Source organism: Rhineura floridana, chromosome 4, assembly GCF_030035675.1.
Source record: "Rhineura floridana isolate rRhiFlo1 chromosome 4, rRhiFlo1.hap2, whole genome shotgun sequence".
Classification (NCBI taxonomy): domain Eukaryota; kingdom Metazoa; phylum Chordata; class Lepidosauria; order Squamata; family Rhineuridae; genus Rhineura; species Rhineura floridana.
The window spans coordinates 198,886,502-198,893,148 of record NC_084483.1 but is presented as its reverse complement, the minus strand read 5'-3'; the positions used below and the strand labels follow the sequence as shown (position 1 = coordinate 198,893,148).

Sequence of the window (6,647 nt, the reverse complement as noted above, 5' to 3'; positions counted from 1 at the left end):
CTGAACTTGCTCTTATCACTACTTAAAGCCTCCCCATGATTTGATGTTCTGTGCAATGACTGACTTCCAAAACTTCTCTTTCGATCCCACCTCCTCCTCCTTTCTTTTTTTCCCTCCAGGACAAACAACTGAGAAAATCAGAAAACAACTTGGCATTCCTTATGATGTCAATATTGAGATCTTTTCCTACAAGTCACCCACAGACAATTACAGCTGTCGGTACCATTCTCTCACCATGGAAACTTTTGTTTTCCTGAACAATTGATCTTCTTATCAGATCCACTCATTCCCTTGTTGTAGTAATGAACAATGGTACATCTGAGAGAGAAATTCAAAGTGCATCATTTATCTTCCCCTATTTTCAATTAGGCCGAGTAAAGTGTAAGTCAGTTCCAGGCCACACTATAGAAGCAGAGTAGGTAAATTTATTACACCACTAGAGTGCTAATCTTAGCAGATGGTAGGGGGGAAAATACTTCCAGCATGAAATATGCTAAAGCAGTAAATCCAAAACAAGTTGGATGTTATCAACTAATACCTCCCCAGTGTGAGGTAAAAATCCTACACAACAACTCAGCATTCTTGTACACTCTGGGTGAATGTTGCAGGATATGGGCTATTCTCTAGGAAGAGAAAAATGAAGCACAATGAGGATAAAAGGTACCCAGTGGACTGTTTAAACTATGTCTAATGAATGGGAAGGGCAGATTTAGCTTAGGAATTCTCTCTGTCCTTCCCCCAGACAGCCATTCCCCCCCCCCGTCGCCTACAGCTAAAGGGGGTAACGCTTGATACAGAAGCTTTTTTATTTTTCCCCATCACCAAAATATGGCAGGGAGCAATACTACTGAACGATACTAGCAAGTGAAAAAAGTAGGATGGCAATTTTTCAGAAAAACTGGAGTGTCACGCATGTGGCAGTACAGGAAAATCATGCACAAATATTAGTGCTGCTTTACTTTTTAGAAGAGTTTTCAAAGAGCATGGGCAGGTTAGATGTTTGCAATGAAAACAAATACATGCCTACCCGAGTCCCATTGGGACTTACTCTCAGGTATGTGGGTTATTGGACTGCAGAATGAATAACTTAATAACACTGAAGCATGATGCCTCTGAATACCAGTCGCTGGGAACCACAGACAGCTGCACTCAGATTCTGTTCGCGGGCTTCCCATGGGTATCTGATTGGCTACTGTGAAAAGAGAGGGTTCATCCAGACCATACTAAAAATCCACATTTTCCTTATTGGGATTGTCTGTTGGTCATCCAAACCTAATTGGTTTGCACTTTTTTTGTACTCCAGTCAAATCGTTTCCTCATCCATACTTGCATGTGTACCCTTTTTGTTGTTGTTTACAAACTCCCCTTCCCTCCTTCCCATCCTGTTGGGACACTGATTGGCTCAGATCAGAAGGGAGAGGAGTGAGGGAGCCAATGGGGACCTGACAGAAGCAGGAGGCATGGAAGGAGGTTCAACTGCAAATCAGAGCAAGCGGCATTCCTCTTCAGCCATCGCTGTTTCTCTCCTTTTCACAAGACTGCTGGTATGACCAATGGCAGATTAAGGGAGGGGAAAGTGTGGGAATCCGGCAGTGATTAGAGGCCAACATCATATGGAAGATGGAGAATTAATGGAGACACAAGGGGCTGACTTTGCAGATTAAATGCAAGTGTGGATGAGCCCGAGGTGCTAGATGGGTATTTGGGTATTGACCCAGCAGGGCTCTTCTGATGTTCTTATGTGTGGGTGGATAGAGCTACCACAGGACTTCCCTGTCCTCTCGTACCCCTGAAGCCCCCTGCTTGTGCTCCCAAACTCTACTCTGAAGTGTTCCTTCCGCTATGGCCTTTTGCCGCCATCCGGAGCCATGTGTGTTCCTTTGATCAGTCCACAATGCTTTGTGTTTTACCGTTAGGAACATCGGAAGTTGCCTTATGCTGAGTCAGACACATTGGTCCATCTAGCTCAGTGTTGTCGACACTGACTGTCAGCAACTCTCTAGGATTTCAGGCAGGAGTCTCTCTCAGCCCTACCTGGAGATGCCAGGGAAGGAAGGAACATGCTCTACCACTGGCAAATGTGAACATTTTTGCTCAGGCAAAGCATCTGGGAACGGAATCCAATGAAGTGACTAGGGAAATGTAACCAGAAATCCCCAGCATTTCAATTAAACCCATTTCAACTCCCCTCCAGATGTTTCTGGACCACAACTCCCATTATCCCTGACTGTTGCCCATGCTGTGTAGGACTTATGGGACTTGTAGTCCAACAACATATGGAGGGGAGCAGGTTGGCTGCCCTGATGTACCCTGATATTCATGGCTTGCTCATTCTCTTGCCAAGAAGAAGCAGGAATAGGAAGAGAAGAGAAGAAACAAAACTATTATTGATTGATTGATTTGATTTCTTATCCACTTTTTACCATAAGGTCCCAGGGTAGGCTACGATGATTTAAAATGCAATATTTTTAAAAGTGTAAAACAAGTATAAAACAGGAATAGGGCAGGTCTTGAAAATGTGTATCTCAGGTGTCAAAGGCCAGAGTAAAGAGTCGATGGTTGAGCCCTTGTCCTCTGGAATATCCATGGTTTAAAACCACCCACAGCTAGGGATGGAAGGATCTATCAGTTTCGGTTGTCTCCATTTCTCCTTTTCCAATCTTAAATTCAGTTCTCCGCATTTCTGCAGCAATTTGCATTTTTTTAAAAAAACAGATCCTCATGAACATTTGTCAGCATCTTAGTGTGCATATCTCCAAACAAACACATTTTTCTATGCAGTTTGGACTAACGTACCCATTTTTGCAAGCTATTTCTCCTAACATAATGCATTTTTGTATGTTATTGTTATTAACATATTCATTTTTCTTCACACTTTCACCTAATATATGCATGTTTGTAAGCATTGTCTGATTGGAGAACTGCATCAGAAAATTCAGATAAGTGCGAATTTTGAAGGATGGCTGTGTTTCAGTTCTGATATTGCTTTGAAAAGTGCAAATTTAATCAATTCGGCTTTCATTGTGAACTGAATCAAGTTTCTCCCCCATCCCTATGCACAGCTCATCTTCCATCCTGCAACTGCCTTCATCCTTTTGGGTGCCCTGAAAAAGCCAATGGACTTGGGCAAGTCAGCAGATTTGACTGGAACTATTTTGTCACCTTAGGCATACCATTTATTTATTATTTATTTATTCATTTATCATTCAGTTTATATCCCACTGAAGCAGCCCAGGGCATCACACTTAACAGCAACAGCAACTGCAACAACAGCAATGTGCCACCCTCCCACATGGTATTATTTCCCACTTTGGAAGCAAAGTTTGACATGCATTTGAAAATTGTCTTTATTTACAGGGAAGGAGCCCCTTGAACCTCTACAATATTTCCTCAATTGCACTTTAAAGCAGAGTTGGGTAACCTTCGGCCCTCCAGACGCTATTGGACTCCAGTTCCCATTAGCCCCAGTCAGCAAGATCCATGGTTGGGGTGATGAAAGTTAGAGTTCAACAGCATCCAGAAGGCCGCAGGTTAGCCAACCCTGTTTTAAAAGACACATGGCTACTTGTGCTACATGGGCCATGTTCACCCCTCTGTTGTGTGTGAATGTAGCATCAGCTGATGGTCCATTGCCCAGATTTCCAAGATGGTAGCCGTTGTTTCCTTGAAACTGGTTGAAATGAGGGAAGTCATGATGGAGCATTGCCGGCGCCACCCATCAATACTCAGGCCCTCACTGCAGCATGCTATATGTTTGTGAATTAAGTTTGTGGCGATGCTTTCTCCCCTTGATGCTTGTAGATGACATCAACTTAAAGCCATGCTCCGTGTGTTCTGTTTGACCTCCTTCTGTAGATACACATTAGTTATAGATTGCATTTACATTTCCAACAATTTTCTGCAGCCTCTGGAAAACACAAAGAAAGCACTGGGCAGGATCGAGTGCTGAGTCACATAAAACTGACAAGAACCAAACAGGGGCAGTCATCACCAAAATGCATTATTTATCACGGCAACTCACTGATGCCTTGCTTACACAGGAACCCTCCTGCGGTATTGAAGGCCAAAGTGCCGTCACTCTCTCTTTAACAACAGTGTTGTGTCTTTAGCAACTCTAGAAGGGACTCAGGGAAGAAGCGAAGAGGGGGAGGGAAAGGAAAAATCAATACCACTTCATGAGTGAGGTCTCGCTCTTCTTTTTTATGAGAATTCTGTCAATGCAAGTGGCCATTACAGTACTTGAAAGGCATGATATAAAATTGCTTCAACAAGATATAAGACACAAGGTCTGAAAGAACCTGGGGAGAGTATTTTAGTCAACGTTAAATAGTTTCATCACGTAATTACTTCCATTGGCACATCTGCAGCAGGATACACTCGCACGGGGTATGAGCTTTCTATTATGGGTGTGGAAATTGGTAGGGAGGGCTGTCAATCTGATGGTGGCTGAACTACTCAAGGTCAAAGCAAGCCAGAAAATGGAGCTTCTGCTGTTCTTGGTGGCAGAGTATAGAGTGATAACTGACAAAGACTCTATCCCTTTAGTCTCCTCTCTCTTCCCTCCTCCCAATTTGTTTGGTTTCTTCTTCTTCTTCTTCTTCTTCTTCTTCTTCTTCTTCAACTTTGTTCCTAGAATATAGAATAATAGGAAAATATACTCGTCAGACAAGTGTAGGGGCAGCCCGTTTGGTTCCCTTCAGATGATGTTGGACTAATGGTAAGCACTGATCAACAGTGGAAGAGACTGCCTTTGGAGATGGTAGGCTCCCCTTCACTGTTTTTATTGAAGCAGAGCTGGATGGCTGTCTGTCAGGGATGTTGTACATGCAAGATTCCGACACTGAGCAGAGGGCTGGACTAGATGATCTCCAAGGTACCATCCAACACAAAAATTCTACATATCTATGAGAGCGGCCATCTTAAACGTAAAAACATAAAAGCTCTGCTGGATAAGGCCCAGTGGCCCATCTAGTCCAGCATCCTGTTCTCCCAGTGGCCAACCAGATGCCTGTCTATGGGAAGCCTGCAAGCAGGATCTCAGTGCAACTACCCTCTCCCCTCTTGCAGTTTCCAGCAACTGGTATTCAGAAGCATACCGGCCATGCATGGGCACTTAGACCAATAATGCTGCGATATCACGTCCATTGGGTATGTAAATTGTGTGCACAATAGGGGGAAAAATAAACCTTAAGAGAATGATAAAGGTAAAAATGCAACCTCTTCCTTCCTGGATCTTGCTCCAACTGAAGAGAGTCTCAGTATTAATGCAGCCCAACATGCAGTCCAGTTTTTAGCATTTCCAGCGAGCAGCTGATTGGCTACCTTCACATGATGGAGAGATAGCTAGCCAGCCAAGGGGCAGTATATGACCAAACAGTTCTGCTAGCGCAATCACTCTGGAGCATGCAACAGATCTTCCCCTCCTCCTCTGCCCACGCACCTCCCACACGTCCACAAATCTGCTCCACAACATATTTACATGGGGAGAGGAGAAGGGGAGGCAGTCCCACTGTGCAGCAGGAAGTGCTTGCACTGGGGGAACCGTTCAGTTAGATTCCACTCAAGGTTGCTATGTCTCAGCAGACCTGAATGTGGGTGTTTCGTTTGCTGGGAACTGAGACCCCCTGAGTATAATATTTAAAGTAACTAGTTGTTCAAGTCAAAAGTTATAGCCTTTTTGTTGTTTCATTTTGTAATTGACCTGTTCCCTAATCCTGGTATTGTCATCTGTTTGAACTGTTTTCAATACTGATGTTTAAATTATTCTAACCTGCCTTGGGACCTGCTGGTAAAGGGTGAGAAATAAATTAATAATAATAATAATAATAATAATAATAATAATAGCAATAATATGAAGCACCAAGATAAAAAAGAAGAAGACATACATTTCTTTTTTTAAAAAACAACTTTTTTTTAAAAGGAATATAATCCTTTACCCACCCTCACTGAAAAGAACAGTTAGCGCATTTGGCTGGGCAAGAGAGCATAAAAATAAGATCTCTGTCAAACGCATACTAAATGATGGCAGTAATAACAGGAATATCTGTAATTTGAATAACAGCCTCAGAAAGCTGAGTGGTTATGAAAATAAGCCGAGCTGGAAAGTGAAGATGTCTCAACATATGAGAGGGAGGGAGGGAAGGAGGGCGGAGGGAGAGAAATGAAGATTTTGGCAGTTGTTCAGTTGAAAACACACTTACTAGGAAATTACCATAAATACATTTCACCTAAATTGCTTTCCCTTAAAACTAAAAGCCTTGGGTAAATTTCATTTTGATTTTGATTTTTTAATACACAAGAACTCAGCATGGGAAACTTACACATGCTACACCACTGTCACCAAATGTTTTTTGGGGGGCTTTTGAACAGAAACTTCTCATTGCGTGCCCACTGCAAGGGTGATCGGGCACACAGTGTGATTACTCACACAGCAGTTGCTGGTGCCCACTGGGACAGGAAGGGGCAGAAGGCAGGGAAACCAACAGTAGGGGGAACCAACTAATTTAATTTGAGGGAAAGTGCTGTAGCTTCTATGGCCATACTACCCTCAACACTCCCCATCTCGTCTGATCTCGTAAGCTAAGCAGGGTCAGGCCTGGTTAGTTCTTGGATGGGACACCGCCTGAGAATACCGGGTGCTGTAGGCT

The 6,647-nt window shown here is 43.3% G+C and overlaps 1 pseudogene; it reads left to right on the top strand.

Annotated features, from left to right (window-relative positions):
* The first annotated feature begins 6,528 nt into the window (after positions 1–6,528).
* LOC133384650 (5S ribosomal RNA) lies at positions 6,529–6,647 on the top strand (annotated as a pseudogene).